General features: G+C 40.2%; 1 long non-coding RNA gene across 1 annotated transcript in view; it reads left to right on the forward strand.

Annotated features, from left to right (window-relative positions):
* Positions 1–13,086: 13,086 nt before the first annotated feature.
* The window catches only part of LOC128423752 (uncharacterized), a 30,332-nt gene continuing 25,593 nt past the window's right edge, over positions 13,087–17,825 (forward strand). The window contains exon 1 of the long non-coding RNA XR_008332830.1: positions 13,087–13,856. This is a non-coding gene — a long non-coding RNA (uncharacterized LOC128423752). The remainder of the gene's footprint in view (positions 13,857–17,825) is intronic.

The raw sequence follows: 17,825 nt of genomic DNA on the forward strand, positions 1-17,825 counted from the left end.
CTGAAGACTCTCAAAAGGAAAGAGCTTTCACAAGACTAAGAAAAGTGAAATAATTCTGATAAGATTAGTATAATATCCTACACAAACTTTAGATAAGTCTCAGTGAAATTTGGGGGGCTTCCCCACTCCCATGTCCATAGGGTGTGCAATATTCATTGCTGAAAATGTGTTGGATAACACAAGAATACTTTAAAAATCAAGATATCAATTTCACTTCCTCTCTCTGACTGTTGAATCTTCTTTTGATTTCCATTCCAGCCAAGATGGACACCTAAACTGTCACCAGTGGTTTTCCTGGCCTCTTTAAAGATGATCTCATTAGGAAAATGAAATTGGCCTTAATTATATTAATGATAATAGCTGTGAACTGTGCACAATTAATTCTGTCACTGTACATATCTGTAATATTAACTGATCACTCCTCTGCTGGGTAAGTGGGTATTAATTAGGGGAAAGAAACAACTCAGTCTGAAACCATCTATGACAAATTCCATGCAACAATGCTACTTCAGTGGGTTTGTTTTTATGTAGTAAAATATTTAGCGGTCAATGTAAATTGTAGGAAAAATATATTTGGTGGTGGCTAGATTAGTACTAAAAGGACTTTCATTTATTCCCTCTGCATGACTTTAAATGTAAGCTAGGCTGCGGTCATATAAACAGTTACCTGGAATTGTAGTGCAATCCTGACCATATCTCCACAGAAAGAAGTCCTATTGGATTCAATAAAGCTAACTCCAAGGTAAGAGGGTTTAGAATACCACAGTATGCAATTACGGTACCTATATCGTATCTAATTTCTATCCTACCCTTTTGCCAAGGGTCTCTGAACACCATAGTTTAGATTATCTCATTTTAATCTCACAAGTGCCCTATGTGAGGTTGATTAGCCCAAAATATGCCTGTCCCAAGATCATTTGGGGAGCATCATGGCTGAGTGTGAGTTTAAACCCAGATCTCTCCAAGTTAAATTCAAACCTTCTGCTACATCACAATGGCTCCATTATTAACTGTTTTATTTTGTTTGGTCTATTTATAATTGCAAAGAACAATTATCTTTCAATTTGAGAAAATCTGGCATTGGGCCCTTAAAAATTCTTTTATGTAGCTTTTTTAAGAAATGTGAGTGCACATCAAGGAAAATTCAATGGGCTGGTTACGAATGCTCTAATAGTTTACATTGCCTTCTCTGTCAGAACCTGAGGGGAAGTGTATCAATTTGTGAATGACTAATGTCAGTCTTCCACATAGATCCTCTCTTGTCAGAGTTCATTTATGTCGAAAGGGAGGAAAACACTAACAAAGTTTCACAATGCATAATTTTTCTGCCTGAAAAAGGAGAGAAGTTTCACACAAGGAGTGACATGCTTTATTGAGGTATTAATATTGAAACACACAGACTGCATGATATATGTATATATTGCTTGGATAAATCACCCAAACAATCTGCATTCCATGAAACACTTTTATTGGGTCTTTTGGAAGGTGTCAGCATAAACATTCTGGATCAAATGATAATGTCACTGTGCTCCTTGTGTGCGGCGGTTTCTAAAACTGGTTTGGCACCCTGTATTCCCCCTGAAGCAATCTGAGTCTTAAGGCAACCAGCATTTCTAACTTTTCAATGAAGGAATATACTGCTAAAGTACTGAAATCTTTGGGATGTGGCCAGGATAAATACACCCCTTGGAATGGGATGGGAGCCAGTGTGGTGTAGTGGTTAAGAGCAGTAGACTCGTAATCTGGTGAACCGGGTTCGCTTCCCCGCTCCTCCACATGCAGCTGTTGGGTGACCTAGGGTTAGTCACACTTCTCTGAAGTCTCTCAGCCTCACTCACCTCACAGAGTTGTGGGGGGAGGAAGGGAAAGGAGAATGTTAGCCGCTTTGAGACTCCTTTGGGTAGTGATAAAGCAGGATATCAAATCCAAACTCTTCTCTCTTCTTCTTCTTGCCTATCTATAAACCACTGTGTACGTAAATATGTTGCTGCTAGTCAAAAGGGAGGGAGGGAGGGAGGTAGGTAGAGAGAGAGAGAGAGAGAGAGAGAGAGAGAGAGAGAGAGAGAGAGAGAGATTGTACTAATCAGGGGTCAGCAACCTTTTTTAGTCGTGGGCCCTCAGACCATGTGGTGGGCCAGACTATATTTTGAAAAAAAAATAAATGAACAAATTTCTATGCCCCACAAATAACCTCGAGGTGCATTTTAAATAAAAGGACACACTCTACTTATTTAAAAACACGCTGATTCCTGGACCGTCTGCGGGCCAGATTGAGAAGGCGATTGGGCCAGATCCGGCCCCTGGGCCTTAGGTAGCCTACCGCTGGTACTAATCGTATTTTAAAAGTCAGACCAACTAAGGGGAGGATGTGCGGGGTGTGTGTGTCCTGCATACTGGGAATGGTTGTGATGTTTGCAGGAGAACTGTGGTGTATGTGTTTAAACCTCCCCTACCAAAGGCTGCAGAGGTTTGCCTTGACACATTAATGCTGCCCTTGTGTGCTCATTGAAACCTACCAGCATGCAGGGGCCCTAGGTCACTGCGTGGCCATTGGGCTGAAGGGAAACAGGCAGCTTGCCACTTTCTTCTCTTTGGAGCCCAAATAAGGAGGTGGGGTGACGTTGTGGCACCCCATGAATCCCCTGATTGCATAATTTAAACTGTAACAGGGGCACATTTCCTTGAAACTTAAGGAATCACAGAGAAGGGTGAAATGGAAATTGTGTTACTAAGACATTTCCCTTTGATTCATTAGAATTACAATACTCAAAAAACCCCATGATAGATATAACACACCTTCCCCATATTTACTCCTGTTTAATGCAGTTGCCTGATTTTCTGCTCCCTCCCATTTTGCAGATTTTCATGATGAAATACGGGATCTATTTTGAAAAGTTTTCAGGTTAATTGCTGCCGTTATAACGTAAAGATATTCCAACTGTATTCTTGAAACCAATTCCCATTGTAAAGAGTAAAAAACTCTTAAGTTATCCAGAACTTTTAAGAATTATTTATCACCCAGCATAACACAGTAGGTGTTTTAGAACTGTTGTTTATGCATTGATGTTTGAAATATGATCATAGCCTGTCTGAAAGCACTTCCAGAAAATTGTACAAGCACTGAGCAGAAAGCTGAAAATGTCACCAAAGGGGGGGAAAGGGTGGCAATATGATTTCTTTGAAATATAGTTGAGAGTCGAGTAACCTGTGAAAAGTTGGTTTGATGGTCTTGCTGATTTCACAGTTTAATTCAAATGCTTTAAATCCTTTTACAAACAACACTGACTGTGGTGTCCTTTAAGTGTTACAGGAGAGCAAGGGGAGATATTTCTGGGGCTTCATCCCAAAGTGTTAGAATCACTTTTAAAGGCCTGCCAACACATAGGGAGGGCTGATTCCAAGAAACTTTTCAATGGGATCAGTTTCTTTCTCTATATAGAGCACAGCTTTCCAAACTGTATATCATGGCATGTTTGTGGGTCTGCTGCAGTGTCTAGGTGCAAACGCTCTCAGCACTCTTCCAAGGGCTGGGAATGGGTTTGGTTAACCTCAGGTTTGCTAGTAAAACTGAATTACTTTGTCATGAAATGATGCATGTCTAAACAGTGTGTCACCAACATGGAAAGTCTGGAAGGCTCTGCTGTAGAGCACCCATTTGATGGAAAAGACCCACCCATTTACTCTGCCTACAACTGTACTTCTCTAAAGATATAGAAATATAAATATAAGTCTGCAATCTTTAATTCACTAATAGGGACACAGCTGGGCTTACTCCTGAGCAGAGTTTCCTAGGACTGTGCTGCCTAAATTACATTAGCACAAACTGATGAACCCACAGAAAACACTTCCCATTGATAATGGTATCAACATTTAAGGAGCACCTACAATCTATTTGAATGCAGTCCAGAATAAAGAGACAGGACACACAATGGAAGAAAGGCAGAATGTAAATATAAGAAAATAAATAAAAATGTAAAAACTGTCTAACGTGGAGCACAGGGCATTATCAACATCTGCAAAGGCTCTTTGAAGCATTGTCTTGCATTGCTTAGCAAATGGATGTATTCAGAGAATGTTCTGTGGGGCAATGAAAACTGCAATCTGAAGCATTAAGCAAAGGGGAAGTTTTAAAGGACCTCGCCCCCCTTTTTCATTGTTCATTTTGTGTTTTCATTGGACACTGTCTTCAGTCTGTAAATTAGGGGCACATTCTCCAATCTGTCTAAAATATGTCTGATGCTTTCAGGAAGTGGTAGAAAACCTGGGGAATTCATGCAATCTTAGACGGAAAACAACAAAGTTCTAGGCATCAGAAGACATGCTGGGGCTCTGCTGCAATCTACGTAAAAATGAAAACCAAATGAAAATTGAATGAAACAGAAGCAAAAGAGAGAGAGAGAGAGAACAATTGAAGGTAAAATTAAATGACTGGAGCTATATGCCAGAAATAAAAACAAATGAAATGAAATGAAGCTTTTTTCAGAACACATCACATTGTGAGTTTGTGTTACATAAGTGAGCATATTTAGTACTGAGCCTGGGCTTACACTGTGCAGTTATTCCGATAATTTGAATTTAGAAACATTTCTTTCCAAAGAATGTGATCAGGAAGAATATAAACTTGATTTCTTCAGTTTTTTGAATAGATAATATACTGCTCTCTGAATATCACACGTTGTTTTCCCAACACATACTCATATTTCATTCATTGTGTAGCAAAGAAACTGTAGAGTGTATAAAATGTATAACTCCCTCCCCTTTGAACCAGGCATGCTGGTGCAAACTCATTTTTTTCCTCTAGCTGTAAGAAACCAATAATAATGGTTCACATGATCAGTAGTCCTGGAAAACAATCTCTGAACTCATTTTAGTCTCTGGTTTATGTGCACATTCAGGAAGCAAATCAGAGAATAAATTGAGTTGAAAGTCAACCAATCACCCTCTGGGAAAACCAGAGGTTCCTTCTTTCTAGAAGAAATGACCGTGAAACCATCAAAGTCTTCATAATCTTGGTGGGCATTCACAGGTTTAAAGCAGGGGGTGGAATCCTGACAAATGATCCAAAATATCTGGCAAGGGGATAGAAAAGGTGGCTAACCTGTGGCCCTCTAGATGTTGCTGGACTCCCATCAGCTTCAGGCAGCTTGGTCATGAGGGGAATTGTTCTGCTTCTGGAAAACCACAAGTTAGCCACCCATGGCTTAAAGATTACCGTTTATTATGGCATAAGCTTTCATGGACAAGAGGCCACCTTATCTTATACATAATGTGCAGGCATCTCTGCACAAGATGCTGGGGTGTGTGGTGGGAATGCAAATGAATGAGGTCAGAGGGAAATGATATGCAAAAAGAGCAGTGATAATTATGTGAAAGCAAAATAGTTACAGTGACAATTGATAAGGCAGGGCTGGTGATAGGAGAAGCATACAACACTGTTAGATTAACATATGCAGCATGATAAAATTCTCAATTCAGCTGCGGGTGATTGAATATCCTGATGAATTATAATGCACCAAGTTTCACGCTGGAATTTCCCTTTGAAGTGCCTTTGTTAACAAATGGTCACTTGCAGCGTGTCCTGATGCACTGAAACGTTCTCCTGCTGGCTTCTGGATAGTGCCATTTCTGATGTGAGATTTGTGCTCATTTATTCTTTTGTGTAGAGACTGGTCTATTTGTCCAGCTTCCAAGCAGAACACACCACAAGTCCCATTTGCTACAGCCAAATACCTATGATATAGCCGCTCAATGATGTGAAAAATCAGGTAAAAAGGAGGCCAGACAATTATCAAGGAATACTCTATTAAAGGGAAGATCTAGAGGAGAAAATGGCAGCACACTAGTCATCTATAGCTCCTACTCAGCTTAGAATTGTGCTTCACACATCTAGTCCTTGCATGTTTATTCCAAGGCTGGAAAACCTGTGATCTTCCAGAGGTCCTTCAAAAGTGGCTGGACTATAGCTCCCACCATCCCTGACCATTGGCCATGCTGGCTTAGTCTGATGAGAGTTGGGAGACAACAGGCTCCCTATCCCTGTCTTCTGCTGTAATGAATTTGTTAGTTTTACAAGACTGCCTTGATTTTGCTGTAAGGGACTAGCAAAGATATCCTTCTAGGATACAACAGAGAGCTGCACAATACTTTCTCTTTTTATGCATTATTATTATGAGTAAGAAAATGCACATTGCCACATTGTACAGAAGATACATGTATTGGCTCTGCCCCATGACACCCTATAAAATTGGGGTTAGCCCTATGGACATATTAGGGGAACGTGTGTGGACAGGGAGCTGACCCAACTTTATGGTGTGAGCATGAGTGTTTTCCTGCTTGCATTTATGGAGAAGGGTGACTTAAGGAAAGGGTGGCCTGCAGAAGCATAAAACATATTGAAACTCCTTGTTCAGGTGGACTGAAGTTGCTTTCTTATAATAATATTTATGACATAATAACCTCTGAATGTTTATTGTCTTGTGAACCTTGGGGAACTCTTAGCAGTATAGCATTCTTCACTGCTGGAAGAGTCTGGTTATCAGCACCAAGGAGAGCACCACAGAGGTGATCAGTTGCAGCGATAGGGTGAAATCTCCCCCATGGCAATGCTATTCTTTGCTCAAACTGTTTCTACAGAAGTATGTGAAATTCATAGAATCACTGTACCACATGATCAGTTGTAATTAAGTCAGGAAACAGTTTCAAGAATTAAAGTGAAAGTCAGCATGAACAAATAAAGTCAAACTCTGATTCACAGCCTTTACAGTGAGAACTGTTTAGGGAGAAAAATTGCTATGATAAAAATGGAAGAATTTATTTATTGTTTATTGGGTGACCACTTCATATATCTTTGAGTAACATTGAGGATTTCCCCTGGAATTCTTCTCTGTCCGTATCTATGGTGGAAGTGCCATTTAATGTGCTCCCCCTTCCTCTGTCTGGATGTCTATGAAAATTGCTAAGACAGCTTGTCATCGTGCATTTTGAGTTGTGAGCTGAGCTAGCTGGTATTAATGGTCGAAGTCATTTGGAGTTTGTGTTTTACTCTCCTCTCTGGCAATAGGCCACCTTGACATTTTTGGTCCCCCAGTTAGAGATTGTTCTAACAGAACACAGATCTCCCTATGAAGCCAAGAACCTTAGGAATGTGTGTAGAAAAAACTGGTCCTGGTGGGTGAGGGGACAACGTGTCTCCACTTGTGGAGACCAGCCCCTGTTTCTTCACTGATTATTATATAACTTTAACACTTTGATTAAATTGCATGAATACAAAACAGTGTCTGGTTGGCAGACACATAAAGGCTGAGTGTAGCACTTGAGTTTCAGCTGAACAGCAGCTGTTTAAGTTATATAGGAAAATGTCAAATGGACCACTTGGAGATACCACTAGAAGTAAGGTAAACCTGCTCCTTTCTTAGAAGGTAAGGGCCCAACCCAACCCTGTTTTCCTTGTTCTGCCCCTTCTTTCCCACTGAAGATGCTTTCAAACAGGAATGGGAAACCTGTGGTCCTTCAGTTGGGTTCCAACTCCCATCAGCCCCAGCAAGCATGGCCAATGGCAAGGGTTGATGGGAATTGTAGTTCAGCAGCATCTGGAGGGCTACAGGTTCCCCACTCTTGCTTTAGAAATTTGAATTCTCTAGCAAAAAAATTATTCCTCTCTTCTACTGAGTCTCAGATCAGAATTTGATGGTCCACTGGTTTCTACTGTCATCTGAATGTTGCAGCGGAGGCCCATTTTGGCAAATGTACACAAATAGTGGTTTTCTGTCAATGTCAATGAAAAACAGTATGCGTTTGCCATCTCTGTAAAAGTATACCTATTTAGCCATAAGGGCATAAATATCAAAACAAAATTACATATGTCCTTTTAATTTTAGCTGACCAAAGCACTTTGGAAAAGAAAGGTATTGTCCTGCCATTAAAGTGCTGAGACTTTAAAGCAACACAGGTTTTTAAATACCAAATCATGTTTCTTTGAGGAGACAAGAAACAGAATGAAGGAAGGGATGATGATTTAGGAGGAAAGAGCAAAGAATTTGGACAAATGAAAATAAAAACATCATAAAAAGGAGGGAAAACACACAATATGTATGTATAAATGGTGGGAGTGTGGAGGGCGGGGTATTATTATTATTATTATTATTATTATTATTATTATTATTATTGAATACCATCTGCTCCAGGTAAAAAGGAAGTACAACAAAATGGATGAAAACCTCTTGTGGTTCTTGTGAATGTGGGGGGTGGGGGTAGAGGATATATATTTTGTATGTTTAAATAAAGAAATACACCTCAGGTTATTGTTGGAGAAAGGGTAGAATGGAACTATGTAGGAATCCATGCAAGATAAGGTTTCTTCAGGTGGTGCTAATTGCTGAGAACGTGGGTCAACAATTTCAGAAATATCTGACACTGTCTTGGGCAATTTTTAAGGCAAACATTGTGGTTTTCTTCTTTTACCTCACAGTGAAAAATTCACCTAAATTTTGGGGCTGGGAGGGGGACTCCTGAAAATTCATTTCACACCCATAATCAGGTTAATAATTCCAACCTTCATTCGGGAGAGGTCTGTGAGGATTAATGTTGCAATTATTGTAATGAGCTTCATTATCTACTAATTAAAAAAAAAAGACTCTGTAAGAAATCTGTCAGTAACTTTATCCAGTCGTAGACACTTACTGCATTTAATCCCGAATCTTTTCTTGGCATTAACTTTAATTGTTCTTCACCACCTTTGAATGGCTTTTTAGAAGAGCTTCGTACTTTTAAAAATGTGATCAGGCCTACAAACCATATAAAATAAAATAAAATAAAATAAGGTTGTTTTTAGCACTTCATTGACTCCCAACCCACATATGCCTGTATAAATATTTCATAATGCCATTAAATATGGGCTATTATTTGTCAACAATTTTGTCTGATTAAAGTGGTGCCACTTTAAGGGTAAATGAAAACATGCAGGCAGCAGGACTTGCCAGGCAGGCAGCAAGAAAAAACTTCCCTTCACATTGTGCCAAATATATGCCACATGGATTTGGTCGTGTTGAATATATTTAATTAACATAAATGAGATATAATGTGGCTCGCTCTCTCTTTCTGGCTTTTAAAGTCTGTAGGTTTGATGAACCCTTTGCGATTAAATTTAAATGTAAACCCTCCCATTCTGCATCTATCTCTGCAATGTGGCATATCAATGAGTTGTCTCATATATGCAGATGCATGCACACGTTGGAGAAAACGGATTACAGGCAGAGACGATATAATTGAGATCAAGTTATGTGACTGAATAATGACATATAATTTCGGCGTTTCCCCTCTACACACCCACACACACACACACACACACACACACACACACTCTTTTTGCATGAGTGTAGGTCAGATTGTTCTGCAGCACAAACAGACAGAAACACACCAGAGGAGCGTTCAGTGAGTGACCCCCACTGAATATTCACTGCTATTACCCCAGAGAAGAGTAAATGCATCACAGATAGGCCTAGGGGAAGCACATTCTCTTGATCCATTTCAGTCTGGTTCCAGGCCCAAATTTTGCACTGAAACAGCTTTAGTTGCCCTTATAGGCACTGACTCCTAGGGGCCAAGGCAGTTTCAGTCCCCACAAGGTATTTTCTGAGGGCGTTTTGCTCTTCCCCCTGGCTCCTTGTGATGTTGTGCGATGTCATGCATGTGACATCAAGATGCCATGTGATGTTGCATCAGCTTCCCCAATCCTCTGGAGAAGCTGGTGCCTCTGGTTGCCCTAATGGGTGAGGTGGGAATGCAAGCTTTCCTTAATCTTATAGTGGCTTTTGACCACAGTTCCACAAAAACATCATGAGAGCCTTCTGGATCAGGTCAGTAGCCCATCCAGTCTAGCATCTTGTTCTCACCAACCAAATGCCTTAGAGAGCCTACTGGACTTGAATGCAACATCACACTTCCCTCCTGAAGCAACTCAAATTCAGAAGCATGCTGCCTTCAACTAAGGAGGTAGAACAGGCATAGGCCAACTCGGCCCTCCAGATGTTTTGGGACTACAACTCCCATCATCCCTAGCTAACAGGACCAGTGGTCAGGGGTGATGGGAATTGTAGTCTCAAAACATCTGGAGGGCCGAGTTGGCCTATGCCTGAGGTAGAACATTGCCATCATAGTCAGTAGCTATTGATAACCTTATCTTCTATGAATTTGTCTAATGTGAACATAGCCTTAGCTTAGCAACTAATGCCACTTCATTTCACCAATTTTATCTATCAGTTTGATAGTAGAATGGTCTAGATATACACATGTCACCACATGTGATCATTCCTTTTGATTGTACTCATGTGGGAACATGCATATATGTACACTATGGCTGTACACATGTGGAACACTACAGCTATTTATCATGTATATCTTTATAGCTGCTATTGTTAACCTACGCTGTCACATAATTCTGTTATTTCAGTTTGATACATCAATTTGTATGAAATGTAAGAGTTCTTCCTTTCTTTTCCTTCCCCTGCCCCTTGTGTAGTCAGTCCCTTTGGCATTTAATTTCTCAACTATGTGAGGTTCGACATAGTGCATTGCACGGGAATTTTTACCCCATTAGTCTGATTTAAATGGGACCTTCCAGACTGTTGCCTGCAGGAGGAAAGAAACTTTGTCAGTTTAATAATCCATTACATTTTTTGAAACTTAATATCACCCTCAACCACGGCCCCCTTTCAAGAAATGAAAGTATCATTTTCATATTCTTCTCAGCTTCAGCTGATTTATTTTTGTAACTGTCAGACCTGAGGATTTATTGTATCCGTTCCACCCCCCCCCCCCTTGCTAAAATATCTTCCATCCTTCAGGTTGAAAAGACTGCATGGATTTTTCAAAGCCACATGTTGCACTGTGTTATCTAATTGCTGTGAACTCTTCCTCGAGAGTGAGGCACTTGACTCTCACAGAACTACAGAAACTGAGATAGAAGTGGTCGTTGTAATCTATAATGCATTTCACACCAATGCTTCAAAGTCATACCCCTCGCAGGGGCCTTTCCACAGCCTTTATCCTTCACTGACCTCAATTGTCTCAACAGACTTAACCCTTTGTCCAGCTGCTCCAGTAAAGACACATGCCTTATTGTTTAATGTAAATCTTCACTACCACCATTTAAAGCTGTTGCTTCTTGACCTACCCTTTAGGTCCTTTTCATCTTATTTTCTTTCCCTACTTGTTACTGCTCAGCTGAAGAAAGAGGCTGACACCAAATCTGGGAATAAAGTTTCAGAAGATGATAGCCCGTATCCGACTGTCTGAGGTCAGTGAAGAAAGGGGTGTCCTAAATCGTTCCCCAGGAAGGGCCTGGCTTGAAGTTTAGATGAAGCTGGACTTCGTTGCTAAAAGAGTTTACTGTACACCAGATGTGAATTTACCAGTAGAACTTTTGCAGGACAAACCTATGTGTGCCTCCTCAGCCCTACTGAGTGTGATGGAGCTTACTGCTAGGTAACTGCGTGAAGTGGGCCCATGGGTGTGTGGCAACAGGCACAGAGCAGATGGCTATGTGGCCAGACCAACTGTGCAACTTTGCTCCACAAGGACAACTCAAGGGTGCAGCTGATCATTGCAGAAAGCAGGCTTGAATTCACCACCCATCAGCTGTCAGGTGATGATTTCAAGCTGGTTGATCAGTGGCACTTCAAGGCACTCTGCAGAGCTCTTTGTGAGCCATGTGTGGTGCTTTGAAGTCCCAACAATGATCACCTGATGTCACTGTGACATTGGTCATTGACAGGTGGGCAGTCATGGCCATCTGTTAAATCTGACCTATGATGGGTAGGGCGAATAAGGAACTGGCCCACCAGACAGATCAGGTTCTCCACGCCTGGGGTACAGGATTTCATCCTCACTCACTATGTCTCAAGAGCTAGTCTCTGACCATGATATCTATGTTAACCTTTGACTATTTAATTGTGAGTGCTAGGAATGGGCAAATATGCCAGTTTCAGTTTCTCTCAGTTTCTCATTTTTCCAGTTCTCCAAATTTCCACATCGGTTTGCATTTTTTAAAAAAGTCTGCATGAAAATGCCCCAGCAATTTAGTGCCCTCTTTCCCTAATGAACACCTTTTTGTAAAGCAATTTCCTTGAATATAAGGTCTTTCTTGTATGTTATGTATGCACATTTCCCCATGGCATATGCATTTCTGTACACAATACTTGGCTGGAGAACTGCATTGCAAAATTCAAAGAACCGCAATTTTGAAGAGTGACTGTGTTTCAGTTCATGTGTTGTTCTGGAAAATAAAAATTAGGTAAGTTTGCTTTTAAATGTGAACACAGCTGAATTTATTCTCCAACCTTATGGATGATACAGAAGTGCAAATGTGACTAATCTAAGGCTATGTGACCCTTCTTTATCATTTCCATGGCTATTTCCATCATGATGAAAAATGTCATTGACGTTTGAGATACTTGCCTGTGAAAATGAATATCATCTTTTTCCAGGTTGTGCTTTTGCATATTTGTTTTCATTTAGATTTATTATTGCATTGTTATGCTTTCTTTCCTGTTCAAAAGCACAGGTATGAGTGTAAGGCTATAACTTTGACAGAAGCATATATGTTTACGTCTTTCCTACACTTTCCTCAGTTGCAAATGACCTTTGAGGGAGAAATTCTGAAAACTTTTTGATGGCATTTCAGGTATTCTTTGTTAATGAACAGGACTGCACCTAGAAAAGCAGACAGACAGACAGAATTTCCCAAGGAATAACAACAAACTGTACAGTTACTCTTTGTAATGACATCTCCATGGATGAGCAGAATATTTTCCTGTGCCTTTGTCTCGGAAAACACAATTAGCCAACAATAGCAAGTCAATAAAGATCCCCAACATCATTGTGAAAGGTCAAATTCATATAGCTTGGTGATGTATTAGAAAACTGCAGCTATTAAAATATATATCATCTTTATGCGAAAGTTGATAACGAGGGGAGAGAATGAGACAGCCTTTCATCCATTCTCATGCTGATGAAAACTAATGAAAATGAGCAATAGTACAAGCTGTCTAATCTCATTTACAGTTCATGTGCCTGACTCGGAAATAATCACCATTTTGGTAACATGGATGCATCTTAATCTCAGTCTCATGGAGAATGGGATGCAAGAGCTCAATGTTTACCCATAGGGAAGTTGATTTGGGAGATAACATGCTTGTTATTGAGGGAAAGAAGGGATTGGCACAGGTTTCAGATATTCACTCTGGAGAGGGGAGGGAGAGCCCTATGCCCAGGCAATCCTAAATGCATACTAAGAATTTGCATTTAATCTATTGGCAATAAGCAACCTTTCTCCGTGTAAACGTGAGAGAAACAGATTGATGTATTTGCGTTCAGATAGTGTAGGAGGGCTTGGTACAGGTAGCCTGGAATTATGTTTATACTGCTACTAAAAGGAAACTGGCAGTTCCACACTTTACAGAATTAGAGACATTCTTCAATGGCATGGAAAGAGGGAATAAGGATTTGGATGATAAAATGTGTATTAGATGAAGAAACTTTAAATAGAAAATTATACATATAGCATGTTTATCTCACCTGCTTTTTTCCATTGTAAGGATCCCCCCCTAACGTTTCATCTATTTTAAGATCGTACCAATGAAAGCCCCCCACCTCTTCCAATACAACCTATGTCTGTTTCCATTGATCACCTATCAATGGGAAATATACAAAATGTCTCACAACCAAGAGTTCAACTGATGGACGGCATCCGAAGAAGAAGCCCCAAATCCCATAAGGCTGAAGTGCAATCATCTGTATTCTGGACCTGTTAGTGTGAAATTGGGAGTATCATCCAGAAAATTTGATTCTATGGTGCTAAGGTTAGTCGCAATCATTTATATATTGTTATTTCAACTGTATTCTTTGCTACTGATTTTAATATTTACTTGACTCATTTGAAAATTCTTTGGTTTTACTGTTAAGGGCGGGGACCCTGTGTCAAAGTATTTTAAATAAATAAATCAAGGCTTAACTTGCAGGCCTAATTAAAATAGTAACTCATTACTATAACAGGTCTAATTGAAATCTAATTGGATTAGGGCTACTGCATATTCATGGATTATTCATGTAATAATAATTGATTAGACAATCAATGTGTCCCCATGGAAACATCGGGAGATTATAACCATCTCCTCTTTCGATCATATTGTGGGGTCAGGAGGAAGTTCACATCTTTCCCATGAGCCACACAACTTGTGAAAGACAAACACCTTGCCAGGCTTGACATTTCGTTTACCCAAGTATGGTAGCTGGAGTTCTTTCGAAAGAGCACTGCATGCAATGAATTGGAAAACAGGGTTTTAGGGAGAAGTGAAGTGAATGAGATAAAAATAGGAGGCGAAAGAAGAATTCAAAAGGTTAAAATAAAAAGCAGGACATGATCGGAAGGCACATAAAACCTTCACATAGCTGAAGCTACGCAGAGGCTACATCTGGTCAATGCCTGCATAGGAGACTGTCAGGTAACCCATTATGGAAGGCAGGATATAACGTTACAAGAAAATGAAATAAAATAATAACATGGGATTTCAGGATGCAAAAGGAATTATCCAAGTTTCCTCAGGGAAATGAGCCTTTTTGTTGTTGTTTAATATTAAAACACAATCCCCCCCCAAAAAACCAGACTGAACACCTACTTTCTTTCTCACACATATTACTGCTACCACTAATAGAAGGTTGGCTTCATCTACAATATCAATGGTAGGCTTCTACTGACTTTGATGAGCTGGCATAATGCCACAGGCAGAGGCCAGAGGAGATCTGTGCAAAAAGGATTTGGAATGCACCCTGAAATGCACAATGCATACATACAACTGACACTAGGGTCCTACCACATTGTTCATACCCCCAGCAGGCTGGTGGGAGGAGTAGCCATCAATGATTCCCTACATAATTTGGACATCATTACATATGATTCATGTGCTCTGTGCAGATGCCCACAAAATATCCGAGGGGATAAACAGAGTTGCATCTACTCCTTTAGCATGTGAAGGTTTCTCACTGGTGTAATGTGAACATGGACCAGCTCTGCCCTTTAGCACACTTTACATGCTCCTTGTATACCTTTTGGGATTTTCTCATGACAGATTACACAGAGACCTCTAGCTAGCTCAAATATACTAAGTTGTAGAAAACGTAATGAAGATGGATTTGGGGAAACGTGTACATTTATATTGCTTCTCGGTGTTTTTAGTCAGGACTATTGGGAGTTATCATGAAATAATTATCCTGATCATCACTTCATCATCCTCTTTGAATGAAACTGTTTTTTTCCCTAGAACTGTAGTAGAATGACTGCACAGCACTGCAAATAACCAGCTTAATTTTAAGCATATCATTTATCTAAATCTTGCTGAAAGGTTATCTTTTTATAACAGCTTCTCAAGTGAGATCCTACAGTGTCCATAGGATTAGCTGCAGCGAAGAACTGCCTGAGTGCCACTGATAAATGTACCCAGGTGGCAATATGTAAACAAACCAACAAACCAATATATCTATTTGCTTTCTGTGTTTTCAAAATGAGAAAAGAAATTGCAGCCTGAGGACTGTTAGTAGAAACTGACACCCCCCCCACTCCACTCCACCCACAAAATCACCCCAAAAAATTATCAAGAACTAGATGTGGAACTGAAATATCAAATAGAAATTTGGAGGAGCGAGGACAGTGCAGGAAAGTGCCATGAGGCATTTGGGTATTGCCTGTTTCCTCGCTTGTTTAAAGTTTGATGAGCTACAGGTGATATTTTATTTAAAAAAACTATGCATACAACTTTATAAACCTGGAGGATTACCATGATGTAATCATTGCACTTGCCTCATTTCAGCAAGACATTAGAAACTGCAACATCTGGGAGGATGGGGAAGAGGACTTCACATCCATCTAGCATGGTAATCTCAGGGTCATGGGTTCGAGTCCCACATCGGGCAAAAGATTCCTGCATTGCAGGGGGTTGGATTAGATGAGCCTTGTGGTGCCCCCCAACTCTACAATTCTATGATTCTAAGACCACACCTCCTCTGAACCTTGAATAAGGCAGTGACTCCTTGGAGTAGTCTCCCAATCTTCCACAGCAGGTCTTGGGATATGGGGAAGGAGGGTTTCAGCAGTGAGGAGAGAAAGGTAAAGTCCTATTGCATATGTGAAAGTCAGTTGCATTCATGCACATTCAGCAATTGGTACAACCTCTAGCCCTAAAGGCTTTACTTAAATACACTGTATGAAATCCTCATTTTTATTATTATTCACTTGATGGCGAATCATTGACTCTGTATACACCATTTTGCATTGAACCAATTCAGCAGTGGTGGTGGTGGGAGCTCTGGTCCTTGCCAGATGGGACAACTTTGTTGGTTACCATCCTATATCACTGACATGTTACATTCTCCTGTCTTGAGAACCTGATATTGCCCTGTTTGAAAGTATTCCAGTAGATGGATAATTTAGATATCTGAGAAACATCTGTTCCAAATACATTATCCCTTGCTGAAGGGGAAAACTAATTTGTCTCTGTCTTCTGGATCCTTTACAGTCCAGAAACCCCGTGCCTGAAGCAAAATGTGTTCAAATACCATACATTGCATTATATTTTTAAAGGAAGTTAGTCAAAAGTGCAGCTCTTTAAGAGCCAACAAGAAGGCAGAGTATTCCTGTCCAACTATCTCTAATCTAATCAGTGTCCTGGTTTTCATTTTTCACTCATGCTGATACAATCCTTCATTTTAATCATCATCATCTTATGCTATCCATAGATCTGTATGGATCTATGGGAAGAGGAATAGTATTAAGATTGCTACTTGTGTTCTTTCAAGTTATGGAATGAGTCCCAGAATGACTCGTGAAACCGGATCTATGAAAACAACTTTGTGGAATGATATATATAGGTGCTTACATGATCTTTGGAGTTGAATCTTTCAAGGTTGAAGTCTTTGTGTCTGGAAAAGGAGCCCCCTTGTTTATGGTAGAGGCAAGGGTGGGAAAATCAGTTGCACCATTGATGCAAGCATTTCTCTACATGCCCCCACACCGACCATCACATATGATATTAAGTGTGGGGCAGATGAATCTGGTGTGGGGAAAATAATCTCACAAGCCAAATTGGAACCTGTGTATGTAGATGGAAACCAGAATAAAATTCTATGTTCAGAAGCTCATACAACTCTAGCCACTGATGAAAAAGGTGATGGAAAGTCCGAGGGTGACAATCAGCTAAGTTTGTAGGCCCACTGAAATGAATGAACATGGCTAATTTCAATAGGTCTTCTCTGAGTAAAACTTAGTTGGTTCTCACCCCAAGAACACATGCTACTGAGCCAATGAAACCAAAAGGCAAACCCCCTGGTGTCATTTATTTATTTATTTATTTATTTATTTATTTATTTAGCTAGCCCTGCTGTTTTCCCCATGAAAACCCACTCTTTGCCACTGAATAAGAGCAAATGGCAATCCAGGGACCTAGTCAGCGGTAAAGATTGGGCTTCCCACAGATTGCCATTTGCTCTGATTCAGCAGTAAAGAGCAGGCTTTTGCAGAGAAAGTGCTGGTGGGTGGATAAGTGGTCAGACATGGACAGAGAAAGTGTGGACCTATGTCTAGAAAGTGCAGGGCAAAAGTTAAGTGTGGATAAGCCCTAAAATCAATGATGCATTTGCCCAATTGTGCTCATGCAAATTGTACTTTAGCACTAGTCACATTCCAAATATTGAACAGAAGAAGCCCAATCAGGTTTTGCTTTGAGATTTTCACCTCACGTTTTTGAATAAGCTCTTGCTAGACCATAATGAGAGTCTAG

Source organism: Podarcis raffonei, chromosome 1, assembly GCF_027172205.1.
Source record: "Podarcis raffonei isolate rPodRaf1 chromosome 1, rPodRaf1.pri, whole genome shotgun sequence".
NCBI lineage: Eukaryota > Metazoa > Chordata > Lepidosauria > Squamata > Lacertidae > Podarcis > Podarcis raffonei.